The sequence below is a fragment of the Balaenoptera borealis genome, assembly GCF_965194805.1.
Source record: "Balaenoptera borealis genome assembly, chromosome: 1".
NCBI classification, from domain to species: Eukaryota; Metazoa; Chordata; class Mammalia; order Artiodactyla; family Balaenopteridae; genus Balaenoptera; species Balaenoptera borealis.
Window position 1 is genome coordinate 138,256,909 of NC_138860.1, and position 23,655 is coordinate 138,280,563.

A 23,655-nucleotide genomic window follows, 5' to 3' on the forward strand; every position below is an offset into this window, starting at 1 on the left:
TGCTGACGCAGTTGTAGAAGCAACGCAGTGTTATTAGTGGAATGCCAAGTTCATAAAAAGATGTGAATTTTAAATTTTTTTTCAAAGAAAAAAATGCTCATATCATAATTTAAAATAACAATTTCTTATATGTGGAAATTATAAGTTGGGTTCAGGAGAACAAATTAGCAGTTTAAATCTGCTAAATTTCTAGGAACTGACTTTCTTTTTTTAACCAAGATGAAGTCCTCTGCTCTCCAGGGATCTGATAATGAACCATTAAGAAACACATTCTTGACAGGCCAATTAAGTTCTTATAAAAACATATAGCAGAATTATATTACTAGGCAAAAAAGCTCAAGAATCATTTAGCCTCCACCTTCACCTAGAATTTAAGGCAGAGCCCTTCCTTCCCCAGACTGAGCCTATACTCCCAACTCTGACTTCCACACTGACACGTGGGCTGTGAAGAGTTCCCATCACTGGACAAGGATCCCAAAATTAGGCCCAATGATGTGGATTCGGTAACGTGCAAGAAACAGAACGTATATGTGGCGAAACATGAATGTGAACAAAACACATTCATTCAACAAGGATTTGTTGACTGCATACAATTTAACAGGTAATATTCTACAAGTGTAACAGTGACTAAAAGTTGCAGTTACTCATCTCTAAGCAGTATTACTTTCCTTAAGAGCAACAATAACAATCTTCACTGAGAGTACATATTATCTCAGGCACTTATACGTGTTATTTCATTGATTCCTAAGATCCTCAACTTTAGACAGGAGGTAATACCCATATTTTTTAATGAGAGCTTTACTGAGATATAATTCACACACCATAACATTCACCATCTTAAAGTGTACAATTCAGTGGTTTTTTAACACTTCCTCAGTGTTGTGCAGCCATCACCACTACCTAATTTCAGAACATTTATATGACCCCAGAAAGAAACCTTGTACCTATTAGCAGTCACTCCCCATTCCCTCCTCCCTCTAGGCCCTGGCTTCTACTAATCCACTTTCTGTCTATAGATTTGCCTACTCTGCACATTTCACATAAATGGAAGCACACTATGTGGTTTTTTGCGTCTGGGTCCTTTACTTAGCATAATGTTTTCAAGACGCATCCATGTTGCACCACCTCTCAGTACTTCATTCATTTTCATGGCTGAATATTATGATTCCGTTGTATGGACATATCTTATTTTTTTTCACTCTTTGGATATTTTGAATAATGCTGCAATGTACAAGTTTTTGTGTGAATGCATGCTTTCAGTTCTCTTCGGTAATACCTGTAAGGTATATATGTTTTATATCTGAAAAATCACCGTCAGACAGAATGCTCAGAGTAACTGACAAGCTTGGTGTTTACTCTGCAATGGTCAGGCCAGCCCCAGAGCCCTGTTTTTTAGTCCCATCCACCAAACTTTAAGGTACATATAAACAACAAACACACATCTTCCAAGGTGAGAGACCAAGATGTGAACTGGCTGCAAATATCCCATGAGGAAACAGTAACGGGTAGGGATTGTCTTGTTTGGAAAAGAGAAGAACCAGAAAAGGACATGACAACAATTTACCCATAACCTGATACTTGACACATGGAAAAGGCATTAACTTATTTAATCCTCAGGGCTTAGAATTAGGACTAGTAGTAGGAATTATAAATGGACAGGAAAAGTTGCCTAAGGAAATGTTTGAATGGAGACTGCCCAGCAAGGGATATTATAGAGAGATTTGGAAAACTGGACTGGGGATTGGGCTTAATTCATGTTTTAGGTCCCTTCAGTTGGAGGATTTATGGTATTAGGATATATCTGAATTCAGTAATTTAATGAAGAACAGTATCAAAAATGATACGTCTAAGGCCTCTGATTATCTCCTGACTTTCCTAAATGGCTTCCACTGACACCTCAAACTTATACTGTCCAAAATCAACATTCCCCTCCCACTCTGCTCTTGCCCTAGTGTTTCTTGCCTTGTCAGTAATGGAGTCCCCCATTATCCGCAGTTTTCTTGGATTCAGTTACCCAAGGTCAACCACGGTCTGAAAATATTAAATGGAAAATTCCAGAAATAAGCAACTCGTTTTAAATCGGGTGCCGTTCTGAGTAGCATGATGAAATCTCTTGCCATCCTCCTCCGTCCCACCTGGGATGTGAATCAACCCTTGGTCCAGAGTATCCCACCTTTTAGTCACTTAGTAGCAGTCTTGGTAATCAGATCAACTGTCTCAGTACCTTCAAGTGACCATATTTTACATAATAATGACACAAGGTGCAAGAGTAGCGATGCTGGCCATTTGGATGTGCCAAAGAGAAGCCATAAAGTGCTTCTTTAAAGTGAAAAGGTAAAAGTTCGACTTAAGGAGGAAGGAAAAACATTGTATGCTGAGGCTGCTAAAGTATATGGTAAGAACAAATCTATCCGGGAAATTGCGAAGAAGGAAAAAGAAATTCATGCCAGTTTTGCTGCTGAACCTCAAACTGCGAAAGTTATGAACACAGTGCATGATAAGGGCTTAGTTAAGATGAAAAAAGCATTAAATTTGTACAAAAAGATATTCTGAGAGACCACATTCACGTAACTTTTAGTACAATATATTGTTATAATTGTTCTATTTTATTAATTATTGTTGTTAATCTCTTACTGTGCCTAATTTATAAATTACTTTACCATAAAATTACTTTATCAAAATTACTTTATCCTAGGTATCTATGTATAGAGAAAAAACATAGTATATATATATAGGGTTCTTCTCTCCTCATTGCCCATCCTAGTCCAGACACAACAGCCTCCTTGCACTTTCCTGAAGATCATAAGCATGTGCCCTCGCCAGGACCTTTGCATTTGTTCTTTCCTCTGCCAGGAACACTCTCTCCCCCAGAATTTCACATGGGTCAAGCCCTCATTGCATCCAGGTCTCTGATTAAGTATCACCTCAAAATGGGCTTCCCACCCTATCTACACAGCACAAGCACAAACACACACCCCTATCACCCTCTACTCTCTTATCCTACTGTGCATTATTTTCTAGAACTACAGACTTTACATATTGTATACTGATGTATTTGTGAATTCACTTTCTGTCCTCCCCCACTAGAATATTGTTATTAGTTCATTGAAAAAATACTACTACTTTGCTCACTGCCATATCCTCAGTGCTTAGAATATAATCTGGCATGTATAGATAACTCCATAAAATTTTGTTGCATGAATGAATGAATACACTGAAGATTACAGAGAATTCTTTTCCCCTGGCAAAAATCAATCTGATCTTCCTATACAGTTATTACAGAACCATTTCCCCAAGGTCATAGATAGGTCAACTTTGCCAGGTATCAACTTTTTCAAGGGAAATATAGACAAAGTGTGATCAGTACTAACTAGGTGAGATGGCCATGTAGGGTTTCATAGCTCAGTCTTATTTCCTCAGCCTTTCAAACCATGAATAGCAATGAATGAGGTCGGGGAGGGAAAATGGGGAGAAGGAAACACCAGGACCCACTGTTGCAGAGGCATGGGGCTGCTTGGCATACTTGGAGGAACTTCAATTAGTGACATCTGACAAAACCACGCCATGAGAGAGAGCTAGACAGGTAGGTTAAGGAGCATGGGCTTCGAGGGACTAAAGGAAAAATGGGTAGTTCCAGAAATGCCATTCCCACAGCTAAAACCAACTATTTAATTTGCAGGGCCCAGTGCAAAATGAAAACATGGAGCCTCCTTGTTCAGAAACTAAAAATGTCTAGATGGCAACAGCAGAGCATTGCACTAAGTGCAGGGCCTTGTGTGACTACACAAGTCAATGTCCACGGCAATGTGAAATTTGGACAGGGCTGGAGTGGTGAAAGCCAAGGAGGCTGTGACAATAATCCAAGCACAAACAGGCCTGGTCCAAAGCAGAGGCAACATTAGAAGACCTTCTGGCCCTTGAGAGTACCTTTAGCTAACCCAACGGAGATTGTGCAACTCCAAGTTCAAAATAACTCTGTGGAAGACTTCCAGAACCATCTTAATCCAATTTACTAGTGAAGAGAAAGATCTAAGCAGCATCCTTTCCCATTTTTGGCAGCCTGGGCTCTTCTCTGGAGCAAGACAGACAGCATGCCCTCCAATCTGATACAAAATCAAACTTGCTCCATGTCTCTCGCTCCACACCCCACCCCCCCCTAAAAACCAGGAAAAGTCAACAGCAGCCAGAGCAAAATGGACTTAATGTATCTACATCTGAATGAAGACTTCACTACAACAGTAATCTGAAATAAAACACTAGTCAGAAGACAAGCCCATTCCAGAAAACAGGACCTTCATCTGCCCTTGTCAGTTTGCTTGGAGGAGAAAGCAGTATCATTAAACGCTAATGCCAGCATGTTTGGATAAAACACATACCTGCTCCAACTCCTCAAGCAGTATTCCAAAGAAAGGCTGTACATACACATACGTTGTCTTACACTGCTTTTGCATCCTTAGTGTGTATACATATGTGCACATGCACACACACACACACACACTCACTAAAATAATAAACCATAAACCACCAGGAAGGTTTCAAAAATAAACTTAATAAATTAAGAGTAACTCAAAAAAAGGCCAACAGCTTTGCATTTCTTAAGTGTCACAACAACTAAAAAATAAAAATAAAACTAATCATGTGTTTATGAGATTGACCAGAACACCAGTGATTAAGGCCACATTTGGAAAAACTTTCTTCAGAAAGGGAAAGTGTCAGATTACAAAATGGTATGTATTATAGAATTATGTATGTATATGTATAGATATATATTACCATTGTCAATGTTAAATGTATTAGAAGAAAATCAATGTTCCACCTCTTTTACAATATAAATTTTGTAGCAATGCATCTTAAAAACCTATTCCATTTAATTACTACTAAATATAAATTAAAATAGACATGACCTTGGTTACCTTGAGAAATATATATTTTCAATTTCTAGCCAGATCAGACAACATATAAGTTTTCAGAATTTAACACTACCTATTAAGTTGCATATTTAAAATAATACCAAGTAGAAAAATTTAAGATAACACAGAACTTAAGTACCTATTAAATTGGTCATTTCTCCAAAAGTCAGGCTTCCAGGCTATGGAAGATATTTTTATTGACCTCAGTTCTTTCACATTAAAGTTGTCCATATTCACTTAACAGACTGACATAGATCATTGTATTCTGGGCAGCAAATATGGCAAAACACCGTCCACTGCTAAAAGGGGAGGATTTTGGGCACACGATTTGAATTATCTTGATTAAAAAGAAAATACTGGGACTTCCTTGGTGGTGCAGTGGTTAAGAATCCATCTGCCATTGTAGGGGACATCGGTTCGATCCCTGGCCCGGGAAGATCCCACATGCCACAGAGCAACTAAGCCCGTACGCCACAACTACTGAACCTGTGCTCTAGAGCCCACGAGCCACAACTACTGAGCCCACGTGCCACAACTACTGGGCCCACGTGCCACAACTAATGAAGCCCGCGTGCCTAGAGCCCGTGCTCCGCAACAAGAGAAGCCACCACAGTGAGAAGCCCGTGCACAACAAAGAAGAGTAGCCCCCACTCGCCGCAACTAGAGAAAGCCTGTATGCAGCAGCAAAGACCCAAATATAAAATAAATTTATAAAAAAGAAAGAAAAGAAAAAAAAAAAACCTTTGTCTAAATAACTAGGAGAGCCACTAAGCAAATAATATTTCTTTAGAAAAACCATGAGAAAACACTCACAGATATGTAGGTGGCACAAAATCCATTCTATAGCCACCCTAAATATTCACAACTGCCAGCTCAAACATTCCAGAGACTGAATGACTTCCAAAAAGAAATAAATGCATAAAGATCCAAAATGTGAAAGACAACATTACTGAACTGGGGTGGTGGGGGGAGATGGTAAACACAGTTCACTAAGGGGAAACTGGAGAATATGGGATGTGGTTGGTTTTATGGTTTAAATACTCTCTGAATCCACTTAATACTCACTCAGTTGATATTTATTCAGCATCTACCATGTGCCAGGCCCTGTGCCAACCTCAGAGGAGGCCTGTCCCAGAGCTCAGAACCTAAACACTGGGGTCAGGTGCCAGCCACAGAAAGCTTTCAATAGCAAAATTTTATGGAATTTTACTCTGTCAGGCAAAAAAATTAAACAGTCGGTAATTATCACATTAAGTTATACTTATACAAGCTCTTACGTTGCCAATAAAATTCCGTATAAATATATTTTGAAACAGAAATAGGTTATTGGTCACAAACTAAGTGAGAGTATTTGGTCAAATATTCAACCTGCCAGCTAATTCACCTTTGACCACTGAAGAGTTACCCCTAAAATCCTAGTCCAGGGTTACAGAAAGTCAACCAGGCTCCCTTAATCTCTTGACACTGGAGACAAAAAGATTTGTTTTAACAAAGGTGGAGATTAAGAAAGATAATCAACTTTAGTCAGGTAAAATCCACTACTGGAATGGAAGTCTCTTGAAATCAAACCTCAACTACTATTAATACTTTAAGCAAAGGCAATGAGGTCTTTTTATTTTATTTGAATATATCTGTCTTTTGTCTTTCTTTGTCAAATACTTTTTTCAATAACTAGCCCAGAAAGTGCCAGCATAAGGACAACAATGACAAGGGTGTTTTGTGGCATGGGCCTCCAACCAGCTGTGCAATGACCCTGCCAGCATCCTACCAGAGACCTCCCATTTTACCCCTAGTGTATGAGAGTCACTCCAATTACTCAGAACCACAGGTGAAAACTCTCTTCCCCAGGAACATGCCACTTATCTAAGCAAAATTTTCTGTGCATCTACTACACGCAAGGCACAAGAGATACAAATATAAGAACACCTCCAAGAATGAAGAGTGGGGACAGACTCATGAACATAATTATTAAAAAGTGTATGCTCTGGGACTTCCCTGGTGGTCCAGTGGTAAAGAATCCGCCTTCCAATGCAGGGGATGCAGGTTCGATCCCTGGTCGGAGAACTAAGATCCCACATGACACAGGGCAACTAAGCCCACGCACCACAACTACTGAGCTCGCACGCCTCAATGAGCGAGCCCATGTGCCACAAACTACAGAGCCCACGCGCCCTGGAGCCGGCGCGACACAACTAGAGAGAGAACACCCGCATGCCGCAACTAAAGAGAAGCGCCTGAGCCGCAACGAAGACCCGAAGCAGCCAAAAAAAACTATGATAATAATAAAATAAAATAAATAAAATTTTAAAAAAGGTACCTGAGATAAATTTATAACTTATTTATTGTAAAATAATGCAAAACCTTGAAACTATAAAGACTTAAATCCTATTTGTTCTTTGTCCCTTTGGACATCATCAGACTAAGATGCCCAACAGGATCAAGTCACTGACCTCGTCTCTCCTGATTTCACATGAACCACACCTGTCTTCAAAACCGTTCCTCTGCCATTCAGTCTCAGGGTAAAAAATTTAGCTCATCATGGGGTCAATTATTATTTGTGTTCTAACCAAAGGAAATTGCAGCGAAAAATTATTTAAATCCGTGATCTATATAATCAATCACTCCCTACGTCAAAAGGATGTTAACAGTAAAAAAAATTTCTTTTTCTTTTTAGATTTGAACCCAAATTTATGTAAAGTACAAATGTTTATCTCTTTACCACTAATTCTGAGGTTAAAATGAAAGAATTTGTAATGTGATTTCTTTTTTTCTATCGAGATATGACTCACATATAACATTACATCGGTTTCAAGCCTACAACATAATGATTTGATATTCACATATATTTTGAAATGATCACCACCATCAGTCTAGTTAACATCTGTCACCATACATAGTTACAAACTTTTTTTTTCTTTTTTTATCTTTCGGCTGCACCACACGGCATGTGGGATTTTAGTTCCCTGACAAATGGATCAAATCCGCACCCCCTGCAGTGGAAGCACGGAGTCTTAACCACTGGACGGCCAGGGAAGTCCCCAAACTTTTTTTCTTATGATGAGAACTTTTAAGATATATTCTCTTAGCAACATTCAAATACGTAATACAGTTTTATTAACTATAGCCGCCATGTTACACATGATATCCCAGGACTCTTATAACTGACCTTTTGATCCCCCAAAGCCCTCGCCTCTGGCGACCACCAATCTGTTGACCACCAATCTGTTCTCTGTATCTGTGAGCTCAAGGTTTTTTGTTTTGTTTTGTGTGTTTTTTAGATTCCAAATAAGTGAGATCATACAGTTTATTTACTCTTGATATCTGCATTTTTATCAAGGGACAATACCCTTTCAAAAACACTGTAATGGCTTCATAATGAGGCAAAGAGCCAATACGCTACAATGAATTACCACCAGGCTGGGAATCTGGAGTCTTGATCTGAAGCTTGCCTCCAAGTCTCTGCCCACAGGGCTGAACACATGAATGTCCTTCACTTATCGCAGCCTCAAGTTTCCTCATCTGCATGAGGGAGGTGGACTCTTCCTCTGTCATCTCAGAGGTGGAATTTCAATTTCCTGTACCTGGCTTTTGGCTTAGAGGGCTGGCTTCTCAGTACGCCTAAAGCCACAGCAGGATCCTTTCAACCACCAAGACTCCACCTCTGAGGTAAGGACAGGGACCCCAGAGACTGAGAGTCTCTCCCTGCCTTCATGGGCAGCTAAGGCGCTGATCATTACACCCATTCTAGATGTGAGGAGTGGCATCCGGACCAGAACTCAGGCGTGACAGTCTGCCTGGGAATAAGGTCCAATGCTTTGTTTGGCCTCTTTGCTTTTTTCCTCTCTAGCCAGACTGGATATTTACATTCACTTAGTCTAATTTTGTACCCTAGGTCCAGAAATGTGTTGGCAGTGGGTGTGTTTCTGTAATAGCCAAGATAAAAATATGCATGGACAAAAGCCATGACTTTGGATAGGGTAGGGGCTAGCATTACGGAGAAAGAAGGTGATCCAATATCTAAGCACAAGGAATACCCTTAAGCTTTCTCATCCCACTAGCAGATCAATTATGTGACCGCCCCCCCCCAACACACACACAGATTCAAAGAATAAAATTGTACAGTAACTTCATTTTAAGACTTTAAATAAGTCATGAAAAGAAAAAGATACTGGAATTTCATTAAGCCAAAAAAAAATTTGGATGTCCTATGTCGGGAATATTTTCTTGGCCTAGAATAGGAACACATGCATTTATAGACACACCACGAACATCTGGAGAAGGACCACATGCTGCCTTACATAAGCAGCAAAGGAGAAAAAGCAGACTGGGATGAAGGCAACAGAATCTGGGCAAGGGAACAAATGGGGAAAGGCAAGTAATAGTAATCCACAAGGTTTACCAAAATCAAAGATGAGTTTTAGACCCAGAGCATTTAACCATCTCCTCAAGCTCGAGTTCTGCAAGTCTGCCTTGGCATCCACCATACCGGGAACTTTCAGCTCCAAGGAGTAGGATCATACTTCAAATCTTACAAGCTCTCTAGATTTTCTCAACTCCCCTGTAACCTTATCACAACCCAACTACTAGCCCCATTCAGAGGACAGGGAGGAATTTCACTTTTAAAGCAACATAAAAGGAACTCCTTCCCACTGCAGAAGATCCCGGGTGTGGATCTGGCTGTACCAGGCGTCTTGTCGGCTGCCTCTCTGGGCAGGATCTTGGCTGCAGATCTGTACAAGGGAAGCTGCTGTTTCCTCCAGTGCCATCTGCTCAAACAGAATGGACTGCTACTGCTGCCCATGGGGGACTTTTTTCTCTCTCTCCCTGCCTCCCTCCCTTTTCCCTCCCTCTGTCACATAGCTTTCCGGCAATATTCTGGTCAAGCACTACTCCAAGAACACCGAAGAGGTACATGTTCCCCAGCCTCCCACGGCTGGTAGGAGAGAGTCCTGCGAACAAAGGGAAAGAGAAGGAGGGAAACAGCTGATGCTACCACTCTTTTTGCTAGGGCTCCCAGTGGGGTCATATGGTCCACTGAGAAGGCCGACATGCAATCATCCTTTAACACCAGCAAGGACAACAACAACAACAATAATAATAATAATACCAGAGGGCAGTCATATGAAAAACAGTACGGAGGTTCTGCAAACCATCAAAAATAGAACTACCATATGATCCAGCAATTCCACTCTGGGTATTTATCCAAAGAAAATGAAAACACCTACTCGAAAAGACTTATGTAGCCCCATGTTCACTACAGTTCAATAGCCAAGATATGGAAACAACCTAAAGGTCCATAAGTAGATGAATGGATAAAGGAAATGTGAGAGAGAAATACATACTTACATACATACATACACACACACTCATATACACACAGACACACACACACAGTGGAATATTACTCAGCCATAACAAAGAAGGAAATCTTGCCATCTGCCACAACATGGATAGACCTTCAGGGCAACATGCTAAGTGAAATAAGTCAGACAGGGACTTCGCTGGTGGTCCAGTGGTTAAGAATCCATCTTCCAATAAAGGGGATACAGGTTCAATCCCTGTTCCAGGAACTAAGATCCCACATGCTGCGGGGCAACTAAGCCTGTGTGTGCAGCAACTGCTGAACACCTGAGCCACAACCAGAGAGCCCGCGCACCGCAACTACTGAGCCCACGTGCCACAACGAGAGAAGCCCGCGCGTTGCAACGAAGATCCCACATGCTGCAACTAAGACCCAACACAGCCAAAAATTAAATAAATAAGTAAATGAAAGTAGAGAAGGAAGTCAGAGAAAGACAGATACCATATGCTCTCTCTTATATGTGGAACCTAAAAGAAAAAACAACAAAGAAAACCAACAAGCTCATGGACACAGAGAACAGACTGGTGGTTGCCAGAGGAATGGGGTGAGGGATGTGTAAAATGGGTAACGGGGGTCAAAAGGTATAAACTTCCAGTTGTAAAATAAGTCAGTCATGGGAAATGTAATGTACGGCATGGCAGCCACAGTTGATAATACTGTATGCATATTGAAAAGTTGCTAAGAGAGTAGATTTTAAAAGTCCTCATCACGAGAGAGATGAGAATTAACAAAATTAATTCTGTTAACTATGTGACAGATGTTAACTAGACTTACTGTGATCTTTTCATAAGATATACAAATATTATGTTGTACATCTGAAACTAATATAATGTTGTATGCCAACTATACCTGCATAAAAATAAATGAATAAAATAAAAGCAGGTCAATTTAAAATAGATAGATAGATAAGATAGACAGATAGAGTGTAATGGGGGAAAATACCAGAGGCAACAGTCATTAAACACTTGTTAAGTGCTGGACCAGTGGTTGTCAAACTGCTGTCAGTATCACAATTCTGGTTTTGAAATTAAAAAGTGTTGGGACTTCCCTGGTGGCGCAGTGGTTGAGAATCTGCCTGCCAATGCAGGGGACACGGGTTCGAGCCCTGGTCTGGGAAGATCCCACATGCCGCGGAGCAACTGGGCCCGTGAGGCACAATTACTGAGCCTGCGCGTCTGGAGCCTGTGCTCCGCAACAAGAGAGGCCGCGATAGTGAGAGGCCCGCGCACCGCGATGAAGAGTGGCCCCCGCTTGCCACAACTAGAGAAAGCCCTCGCACAGAAACGAAGACCCAACACAGGCAAAAATAAAAATTAATTAATTAATTTTAAAAAAGATACAGATATGTATTCCAGTATTAAAAAAAAAAAAAGTGTTTTGTACCCAAAAAGGGAGAATATTACAAATTTTTTAAATGTATGTCATTTTATGTATTTGTAGGTATATAGTTAATTGCAAGGTTCTACTAATTCCTACTGTTAAAAAAAATGATTAAAGATGACAATTTAGGTGATACAAACAAACTTTAAACACTTCATGAAGTAGACAGTCTCCTTTCAGAGAACTGCAAGATGGGGCAGAAGGCAGGAAGCCCTTTATAGGATAAAGAATAAAGAACAAGGAAGAGACAAGAAAAAGATATCTGATTGGCTGGGGCCACATCGTCAGTCGATCTGGTTTAGGGTGAGAAGACCTAGAGCTGGCTTGGCATTTGGGGACTGGCTGACTGGATGTACCATGTTTATGGTCAAGCAGAACACTGACATGGACATGAAACTTATCTAAGTTTCAGTTTGCTGGTGTGGCACACCAAGCAGAAGCAGTTCTGTCTTGGGCCTGGAAATTTATTTCAACCTTATTATGCGTCACATTAAAAAATTTAACACTGGGCCATGCCCTACTCAAACCACTTACATGCATTATCTCATTTGATTTTTACAACAAGGCTAAGACGTAGTACCATTTTTTTTTTTTTTTGGCCACACCGCACAGCATGTGGGATCTTAGTTCCCCCACCAGGGACTGAACCCGTGCCCCCTGCAGTGGAAGCGCAGAGTGCTAACCACTGGACTTCCAGGGAAGTCCCAGACGTAGTACCATTATTATCCTTGGTTTATAGTTGAAGAAATGGAGATACGAAGTATTTTAGCTTCCCAGGCGATGTGTTCCCAGAGCCTGTATCTTACATGCCCGAAAGTGCTGAATTCCCTGGCCCTGCCTCCAAGCCTTTCTCCACTTCCTCAGGCAACTAGTCTCTTCCTCCCAATTCCTCCCACAGTGCCATCCTTTGTTCAGCCATCTGCCCTCTCCCCTTCTGAACTGAGGACATCTCAACTGCAGGTCTGGTCTAGATGAGTGACTTAAACTAAGCCTCAGGGAGCAAAGGATGCCTTCAAGAGGTTTTCAAAGTTGAATAAGCAAACAAATAAAAATAGAATTTTTTAAAAAGGAAGAAAAGCAAAATGTAGCAAGAAAAAAAAAATAATAAACCCTGACACTTGAGGGTCTGTCCTAGGCAAAGGGAAACTAAGTCTTTTTTTTAAATAAGTTTATTTATTTTTGGCTGTGTTGTGTCTTTGTTGCTGCGCAGGGGCTTTCTCTAGTTGTGGCGAGCGGGGGCTACTCTTCGTTGCAGTGCGCGGGCTTCTCATTGCGGTGGCTTCTCTTGTTGTGGAGCACGGGCTCTAGGCACGCGGGCTTCAGTAGTTGTGGCACGCGAGCTCAGTAGTTGTGGCTCACAGGCTCTAGAGTGCAGGCTCAGTAGTTGTGGCACACGGGCTTAGTTGCTCTGTGGTATGTGGGATCTTCCCTGGACCAGGGCTTGAACCCGTGTCCCCTGCATTGGCAGGCAGATTCTTAACCACTGTGCCATCAGGGAAGTCCTGGGAAACTAAGTCTTAATAATACTCTTCTCTTTCTTAGAAGTACTTGAGGGGACATAAGAAAGTTTTATCTAAAATTTAATGAGATTTAAAAAGCACACTAAAGTTTTAAAGCATATGTCTACACTTCATTCAGGGAAAGCAATTTAATGAGTTTTTGGCTCAGCAAAGGTAGGGCTAGGATTTATCTGCGGGGTAGACGCTGAAAAGGTAAACTGCTCTGGATAAGAAAGTAACAACAGGTTTTGGATGATTGAAAGCTGGTAGACAGAAAAAGAGCAAATTTTCCAGAAGGGAAAAGAACAGGAAGGTAAACTGAACTCTAAGGTAGGAGAGGGGCAGGCAGGGCTAAAGGGGTGTGTAGGGAATGGCAGACAGGTTTTCAGACAGTGGTGTCTAATATGCCATGTCAGGACTTCCCTGGCGGTCCAGGGGTTAAGACTCCATGCTTCCACTGCAGGGGGGTCCGGGTTCGATCCCTGGTCGACTGGGGAACTAAAATCCCACAAGCTGCGTGGCGTGGCCAAAAAATAATAATAATATGCCATGTCAAGATGTTGCTTATGCCAGACTCTAACCTTCATCACCCCCAAACCTTTAACACAACCACCTAAGATTAGGAGTCCTTTGGAAGAAGAAGATTAATGTCCAACAAGGAGTAAGGAATGTAGAAAACGGCAGCCCTCATTAAGACTGAAAAGCAGAAGTGAAGAATTCCAGGGAAGCGTGAAATCTGAAAAAGGAGTGATTAGAGAGTGGCCAGTACCGTAGATGGTGGAGTGAAATGCTGTGTACTGACCGAGCAGGTGATGGGAACCTGAGTCTTCCTAACTCAACAGATAATGCTGGAGGACCAGCCAAGTGCCACAGACTGTTCCCCAGGGTCGCCCATCACCCACACCATGACAGCACGTCTATGCCTGAGCACAGTCACTCCCAGGCCACACATCGTAATGACTCAACACTAACGACCAGGATTTGTGGTTTGCAAATCTCTTTAAAACTCAGTCCAAGCTGGCCCAGAAGCAGAAGTAATGAGGAGGAAGAGAAGATAGCACTGGATTTCATTCTCTGACTCTGGAAGTCTTACCTCACTAACTAATCTGAAGATGAGCTGGTAAATTACCCAACAGGAAACATAAACCTCTGCCCATTAAACCAAAGGATTGCTTTCAGGCTAGGACAATGTATGCCCACAGTTAGTTGCCTCTATCCCAAAAGGAGTTCCTCAATAACTGAGGATGTTTCCCTTGTAAATGAAAGCGCCACTAGTTTGCTGGCCCCTCGATGAAGCTGAATTCTACACTACACTTGAGTGTAGAATATACACCCAGGTCTCTACATTTTCTGCTAGATATGCATATACATGAAATTGAATGCTCCACCAGATATACAATTTTAGCCTCAACTTAAAACTTTCACACTTTCTCCACCCACCAAATGAAAGAGGGAAAACAAAGCAGACATATATAGCTCAGCAGCTGCCACAGCTGTTCTCTGAAAATTGGTACAAAGAAGGTGACATACACTCTTTTGAGACAAGAATTTCTCATCCCTTTTTTTTTTTTAATGCTAAGCCAGAAGATACCTGGAGTCTCTAAAAATGATCAAATTCATGCAATAGAGCCACCTCGACACAGCAAAGCAGAACTGTCTGGCAGCAGCCAACAAAATGAAGTTATGTTTTAATTCATTCCACTTCTCAAGTATGTAACTGGATTCCACTCTTTGGTATATAAAAACAAAATGAGAAAACCTGCAGGTAAATTTAAACCTAATCAAAGCCAATGATAACTGCTATGGTGATTATTAGTTTATTTAGCTTTACGTATTTTATGCAAAGCATCAACACCCAGTTCACGTGACCTTTTAAGAACAACTATTTCTCTTACTTTGTGCGAAAAGCAACATTGGATAAATCTGTATAAGGGTAAGGGAAGAAGGAAGGAAAGAAGGAAAGACTACTGCAATAAGGTGGTGCCCAGCAGATACCTTGCCTTGCCTATGTGACATCTGGACTGTCAAGAACAATGCTTTAAAACATTCTGCAGCTTTTTTTTTGCCCTTCACTGGTCACTAACTATGAAAAAGATTTGCAGGACATGTTTATAATCAGGCCTGGGGCTTCCCTTGTGGCACAGTGGTTAAGAATCCGCCTGCCAATGCAGGGGACAAGGGTTCCAGCCCTGGTCCAGGAAGATCCCACATGCCGCAGAGCAACTAAGCCCATGTGCCCCAACTACTGAGCCTGCACTCTAGAGCCCACGAGCCACAACTACTGAGCCTGCGTGCCACAACTACTGAAGCCCACGCGCCTAGAGCCCGTGCTCTGCAACAAGAGAAGCCACCGCAATGAGAAGCCCGCGCACCGCAACAAAGAGTAGCCCCCGCTCGCCGCAACTAGAGAAAGCCCCTGCGCAGCAACAAAGACCCAATGCAGCCAAAAATAAATTAATTAATTAAAAAAAAAAGAATCAGGCCTGTATAACTAAAGGCAAACTGGAGCAGAACCAGATTACAGAAAGACTCTACCACCATAATTTAACTTCTAGAAACACCACTTCCCAACCCCCAGTGGGGTCCTGCCTTCTGTCACTTAGAACATCTCGTGCCGACTAACCGTAGTTCCAGCTCCGGCTCAGCCACCGTCTGTGTTCATCTTTCACAATCCCTACCATCGAGGAGAATCAATGTTGCAGTGCTGTTTGGTTTGGCTGGATTCCTCTAGACATAAGCTCAGTGCATGCATTTATTCTCTGGAGTGTGAACTTCAGCAGTGTTTGAAACATGACATTTGGAAACCTAAAACTGACCTTGATTACGAGATTTGGCCTGGCACTCTGAGATAACGTAACAGAAATATCTATGCTGGGGAAAGTAATCCTTCCAGGAGGCTCTTAGAATGCATTTCCTCCACAAAACTAACATCACTGCAATAACTACAAACAAACATCAACACACATTTGCCTGCAACCAGGGCACTCACCTTGGGCAAAAAATTGGAGAGGGTACAAGAGAAAACAAGCTCTAGTAACCAAGATAGATATTTTAATCCAGTGTTTTCAAATATCAAATTAAGGCAAAAAATCCAGGATGAAAAACTATGAAAATTTTAAAGAGGATCCAACCCTGCGCACAACTCACTCTCACTCACCTCACCCTAATCTCAGTCCTGTCGGATCTGGTCTTTATTTAAAATGTTGGTATTTGTTCATTTTACTGCATTACACTACTACTTATCTTGTTTACTGATTTTTTGGCACCCCTTTAAATTTTTTACTCAAGGAGAGTGCCTTGCTCATCTCATCCTAGCCTCCGCCCTGCCGACTCATATTAACTTAATACGCACAAGGAAACCCTGTGAGGTAGCTCTACCATTACTCTCGTTTACAAATGAGTAAACACAAAAAGTTTAGGGTTAGGTTAGCTACTTTACCCAAGTTCATACAGGTAGGGTGGCCAAGTCAGATTCCAAACCCAGCTATGTGGGTCAGAGCCCAAACTCTTAAAGACTACCTCTCAGAGCTTTGCATCGCTAAAATATTTACCATAAGTGAAACTGAGCAGGACCCTGTGGGGCCCTCCTGGGCACAAAAGCCTTTCCCGGTCCCCACTTCTTATTTGCAGGATAAAGGCTTCAGCCTTCTAAACCTTCCCTGAGTTCCAAAGGGCAGATTCAAACAGCTACTAATCAGAGCAATAGGGAATGAAGAAACAAAGGAGGAACAATCAAGAAACTACAGTGCAGGGATTAAAGCAGGATCCAAGTTCCTCCTCAAGGGATATACATAACAATATCTTTGAGTTCTTCTGCAGAACTAAGGCCCCACCCAGGTGGAGGAAGGTAACTTCAGGCTGAGCTCAAGATTCTTGGAGCACCGCCCTGTTACCTCACCACCAACCAATCAGAAGAAAGTCACACATCCTGCAGCCCTCACCCCAAATTTTGCCTATAAAACCCTTTCCCCAAAAACCATCAGGAAGTTCAGGGGTTTCTGTGCACAAGCCACCCGTTCTCCATGCTTGACCCTGCAATAAAACTTTGCCTGCTCCAAACTCCGACTTTTCTGTTCATTTGGCCTCACTGTGCATCAGGCACTCCAACTCTCATTCAGTAACCTAAGTCTCTACAGTCCTGGGTTTCATAAAATAATATGTGGAAAACAATCCAAATAAACTATAATTAATGACAATCTGGGTAAATTTAGTCATGAGTTGTTCATCGCTGATCCGTGTCCTGCAATCTTTAGGCTAAGTGATTAATTCCATCTGGAGTTCGTCCTGGAATCTTTCTAATTTGTCCCTAATTTTTTAGCTATTCTAACCTTCAGAAGGAGCCAAGGAAGAGAGAGGATCTCTGGACCCTCACTCAAGGACAGGACTATAGAGTTGAGTAGTGTGGAGTAGCTGGTGTCTGTACTTAGGTCTGAGATGAGCCTAGTACATACCCTCAAATACTGTCAGCTTTACAAGGCTACTTGAACTACACTGTGCGTTGCAGGACAATGTTCAGAAATACTCCCAAATAACATGTTCATTTAGAGTAGAATATATAAGTAAATCTATTATAACTGTAAGCAGATAGGTTAGAAGGTCCCAGAGAAAAAGAACTAGGAATGGCTTTCTTGACATGAGAGAATCCATTTTGGCCTAAGCCATTTTGTGATCTAAGCCTGGCCACAGTGCTTGCCCTTGAACAGGTCTCAGTCATCAATGATCTTAAGGGAACAAAGGAATGTAGGAACAGAGAAAAGGCAGTCAAACAATAGTCCAGTGATAAAGCAGAGTCCTATTTCCTCCTCAAGGGATACACAGCACAATATACATATTTGAGTTCTGCAGGAACTAAAGCCCCCACCCAGGTGGAGGACAGGATGATGATGTTGACCCACTAGGCTTCAATCAACCAAGACTTAGACCTTTGCCCCAATTCTAAGCTGAATTTTCCTCTGCTCAAGCCCCTTCATGAATATGCATGTCCCCTTAGCTTAAAACTTCCCCAGTTTTGCTGTTTGGGGACGCTGCTTTGGGAAAGATCCCAAATTACTTGCTGTAAGTAATAAGTCCTTCCATCTCCCATTCTTCACCTTGGTTGTGTGTTTTGGCTTGACACCCACCAAGAGGTGAACCTGGCTTTCCGGTAACATAGCTACAATGATCCTGCCACATTTAGCCAGTTGTTCGGAAGGGTGGCCACTGCAGATTAAAAGGGTCATAGTGAAATCAGGCTGCAAAAGAACCTAGAAATGGTATCATGGGAAGAATGGCTGGGGGAACTAGGGCTGTTTCTCTTGGGGGAAAAAAAGGCAACTTAAGTCAGGGAAGTGGTGCCTAGCAACTATTTTCAATTATCTGAAGAGCTAGTGGGTTTAATTTATGTGACAACAAAAGACTGAAGCTGGATAAGTGGATGACAGTTTATGGATGACAGTTTCAAGGAGTTGGCTTTCATCTCAGTATAAGGAAAAAAAATCTTCCAACAATTAGACCTGTCCAGCAATGAAAGAGCCTGCAAGTTGGCTGTCAGCTTCTATAGAGGAGATCTAGCACAGAATGGCCACTTGGACAGAAGGACTTAAAATCCCTTCCAATTCTAAGATGTTAAGAAATGGAACAAATAATTAAACTAATACAGTCATTGTTATGCATAGTGTTTAGTTCCTAAGAACCCTAGAAAACTGAAACAAAACTATGAGCTCAATGAAAAGGTTTTGCACTTTCATCCCATTCCAAGCTGTACCCTTGATTTTTTTAAAAAACTAAGCCCACTGAAGTAATGCAAGTTGAAAATCAGTCTCCCTCTTGGAAAAACTAAATTATGTCCTGGGTTGGTATTTATAGTCACCATTTAAGAAAACTGGGAAACTATAGTCATATATGCAATCAATATTTTATAGCTCTCCTGCAAATCACATGGGTTATTTTTACCAAGATCTACAGGGGTCATGTAGGAGAAAAAATACAGAAGCAGTTGTGTTAGAATTTAGGAAAACCAAGCAAAGCAAAAGTTGAATCAGATTTGTCAGCTACCTGTATATTAAAAGACCTTGAGAAAATCTATCCAATCAGACAAATAGGTAAAGTTAGAAAACTGTCCCTTTTAATGATGACACAACTTTTAAAAAGCAATTTTACGTTAAGGGAGTCTTCCAAAAGAGGCACACACGTAACTTTAATGTAAGTATTTTTGTTTGGACAAGAATGGAAACGCCAAGAAAATTCAAAGGAAAACAGAAGGACAACACAATTAATAGAGGTCGAGCCCGAGGTATGCATGACCCCAAAGCCCAACTATATTTCCTCTACGCCATGGAGCCAATCTCCGTGCCAACTACTTGCTATGCCAAACCTACATGGGTACTTCCAACTGGAACTTCCCACAGGTATGGACTGCCCTCCTTCTGTTAAATGAGACCACTTTTCTCCACAGTCGTTGAAATTTTGCACTTCAAAGGGCTGCAGTTGGATCTGCCCTTGCCCACCATTCCCATACACAGTCACATCAGGTACTGCCATCACCACCTCAACTTCTCCCAAACGCTTCTTTCCATTACTTTTACCGTATACCTGATCTAACAGTTGTGACACTACCTTAGCTGTGCTCCACTTCCTCTCCATCACAGTCGACCCCATACTTTGCTATGAAAAGCAATCAAACCACTAAAGGAGTTTGAGGAAGGCACTGACTCCCCACAGTCTTCCTAGTTACAAACTCAACCTGGAATTACATATAAGCCCCCAGGGACATTTCCAGCCTCATTGCCTATAATTCCGCAACTCTAGGTTTCAACCAAAATACCCTTAGTTTTAATCACCTATTCCCAGACATGATCTTTCCATCAAAAACAACCTGCTCCCATTTTTCCAACTGCCAGTACCTTACCTATCTATCAAGGCCCAGCTCTAATGTCACAGCTTTCAGTTACTCTGTCATCCAGAAGCGTAACAAAACAACTATTACGCATTGACTGTATGTTAAGACACTGGAGATACAAAAATGAACTCTCCTCACTGTTCTTATAATAGAATTTTCATTCTTTTTATACAGTATTCAGTAAAATCTGCCTGATAAAACAATTAATTGGCTATATGTTTTACCTTGTGAATTTCTTTTTTTTTTTTAATAAATTTATCTATCTATTTATTTTTGGCTGTATTGGGTCTTCGTTGCTGCACGCCAGCTTTCTCTAGTTGCGGCGAGCAGGGGCTACTATTTGTTGCAGTGTGCAGACTTCTTATTGCGGTGGCTTCTCTTGTTGTGGAGCATGGGCTCTAGGCACGCGGGCTTCAGTAGTTGTGGCAGGCGTGCTCAGTAGTTGTGGCTCATGGGCTCTAGAGCGTAGGCTCAGTAGTTGTGGCACATGGGCTTGGTTGCTCAGCAGCACATGGGATCTTCACAGACCAGGGCTTGAACCTATGTCCCCTGCATTGGCAGGTGGATTCTTAACCACTGCGCCACCAGGGAAGTCCCTACCTTGTGAATTTTTTACAGGTGGAGACCATTTTTTATTCCTACTAACAGGATGCTATTAGAATACCTTGATTAGACAAGTGCTTACTGAAGTTTAAAGTCTACCCATTTGTCTGTGGATACTGTAACAACCTCTTACCTGTCTTTGGAAGTTTCATTCTAGAACCATCCAGTCCAGTTTCCAAACAGCCTGAGTGATCTATTAAAAAATGTGAATCATGTAAAGCAACTATACTCCAATAAAAATTAATTAAAAAAAAGTGAACCAGACTGTCAATCCCATATTTAAAAACAGTGGCTTCCCCTTAGATGAGGCAATGGTATCTTAGCCACAACACCAAAATCACAAGCAGCAAAAGAAGAAAAGAACACAGATAAACTGGACTTCATCAAAATTCGAAACTTTTATGCTTCCAAGGACACCATTAAGAAAGTAGGACTTCCCTGGTGGCACAGTGGTTAAGAATCGCCTGCCAATGCAGGGGACACAGGTTCGAGCCCTAGTCCCGGAAGATTCCACATGCCGCAAAGCTACTAAGCCCATGAGCCACAACTACTGAAGCCCATGTGCCTCAAGCCCACGCTCCACAACAAAAGAAGCCACCGCAATGAGAAGCCTGCACACTGCAACAAAGAGTAGCCCCTGCTCGCCGCAACTAAGAAAGCCCGCGCACAGCAACAAAGACCCAATGCAGCCAAAAAATAAATATATAAATAAATAAATTTATTTAAAAAAAAAAGAAAGTAAAAAGACAATTCACAGGGAATTCCCTGGCGGTCCAGTGGTTAAGACCCGGTGCTTTCACTGAAGAGGGCCCAGGTTTGATCCCTGGTCGGGGAACTAAGATCCCACAAGCCACATGGCGCGGACAAAAAAACAAAAAAAAACAAAAACAAAAAAATAAAGACAATTCACAGAATGGGAGACAATATATGCAAATCATGTATCTAATAAGGGACTTATAACCAAAATATATAAAGAACTCAACAATAAAGGACAAATGAGCCAATCTTAAAAACTGGCACAGGATTTAAATAGACATTTCTCCAACGAAGACAAGACATACAAAAGCACAAGAAAAGATGTTCAACATCGTTAGTCCTTAAGGAAATGCAAATCAAAACCACAGTGAGATACCACTTCACACCCACTAGGGAGGCTAAAAGGAAAAAGAAAAAGACAATAACAAGCACTGATGAGGATGTGAAAACACTGGAAAACTCATTCATAGGTGGTGGGAATATGAAATGATGCAGCTGCTTTAGAAAATAGTTTGGCAGTTGCTCTAAATGTTAAACATAGTGTTACCACATGACTTAGCAATTCCACTGCTAGGTATACACCCAAGGGAGATGAAAACATATGTCCACACAAAAACGTGTATACTAATGTTCATAGCAGGAAACAACCCAAGTGTCCATCAACAAATGAGAGAATAAACAAAATGTGGTATAGCCATCCAATAGAGTATTATCAGGCAATAAAAAGGAATGAAGTACTGATATATATCATATTACCACATAGTTGAATCTTGAAAACATGCAGTTAAAGAAGCCAGCTCCAAAAAAATCACATATTGTATGAGTCCATTTATATGAAACATCAAAAAAGGCAAATGCATACAAACTGAAAGTAGATTAGTGATTATCAGGGGCTGGAGGGAGGGGGGAATGGGGAATGACTGCTAATGGGTACAGGGTTTCTTTCCAGGGTAATGAAAATGTTCTGAAATTAGATAGTGGTGATGGTTGCACAACTCTATAAAATATACTGATTTCAGCACTGCTTTGTGCACTCTAAAAGGATAAACTTTACTATATGCAAGTTATATCTCAGTAAAGCTGTTATATATAAAAAGTAAACAAAAATAACAAAAAACAACAACAACAAACCCCATCACTTCTCATCCAGTTATAATGAAGCCCAAACTCCTGGCCAGCCTGCAAGGTCCTAGGCCTACCTTTCCAGCCTCCTTTTCTGCCATCTCCTCCACGCTCATGGTGCCCCAGAGACACCTGCCTCCTCTCCCCTCCACTGATGGAAAGCTCACTCCTATATTACAGTCTTGTCACATGATCTTCCCTCTGACCAAGTCTACATACACCTGGCTTCCACACACATGTTCAGAGCTCAGATTATACATCATCTCCTCAGAGAGCCCTCCTCCGACTTCACATTCCCAAGTGGTCTTCCCAGTCACTCTGTCATTGTACTATTACATTTTCTTCATAGTACTTATAAGGCATAAGGTGTACAAAGTTATCTTGATTATTTTTCCTTTGTTTGTCCCTCCTGCCCTAATAGGCTATCAAAACATCTGTTGAGCTGAACTGACGCTAATGAACTTACTATTCAGATGGTGAACGATTGTAACTGAAGTTATGAAATAGATCATCTTACAGGGAGGTATTAATAAATGCCATGTTAGAGGTACAGATGGGTATGAGAGAAATTCCAGATTAGAAAATGACATGTAGCTGCAACAGCTGTGGAAAAGCTTCATGGAAGTGATGGGACTGAAAATAGACTGAGAGATTAATGGAAGTGTGAAAGGCATTATGGGAGAAAGGTACCTCTGCATAACGCCCTCCCCGACCGTGTCCGTGACCAGCACTTCACCCACATACACCCCACCATGACTCATAGGACTGTAACGTGGAACCGAGAACTTGAATCTTAAACCATAAATGCTCCAAGGGCACTTGTGAATGCCTCCCCCCACCTAATGCAGGCATAGAAACATTTGTCAAACAACTAATAAAAAAACAAGTACAGGTACTATTCCAGAAGTCTTACCATTTTGATGAGAAGCAATTTCTGCCTCCTCACAATTACACATGGTTTCTATTGCAGACCTTTTCTGGCCCTTTATTTAGGAGAAAGGAGGAAGTCGGTCCTTTTTTAGGTTTTTTTTTTTTTAATGTTTTAAGGACAGAATGATAACAACAACACACCACATATCTCTAGGTCACCCTTAAAGCTGAATCTCAGTGGACTTGTGGAGAACTAAGCTGCAAAGGTTCCCTGCC

General features: G+C 41.4%; 1 protein-coding gene across 8 annotated transcripts in view; it reads right to left on the reverse strand.

The window, feature by feature from the left end:
* Positions 1 to 23,655, reverse strand: part of AK4 (adenylate kinase 4) — a gene marked incomplete at its 3' end in the record, with an annotated part of 74,101 nt that overhangs the window by 39,783 nt on the left and 10,663 nt on the right. The window lies entirely within an intron of this gene.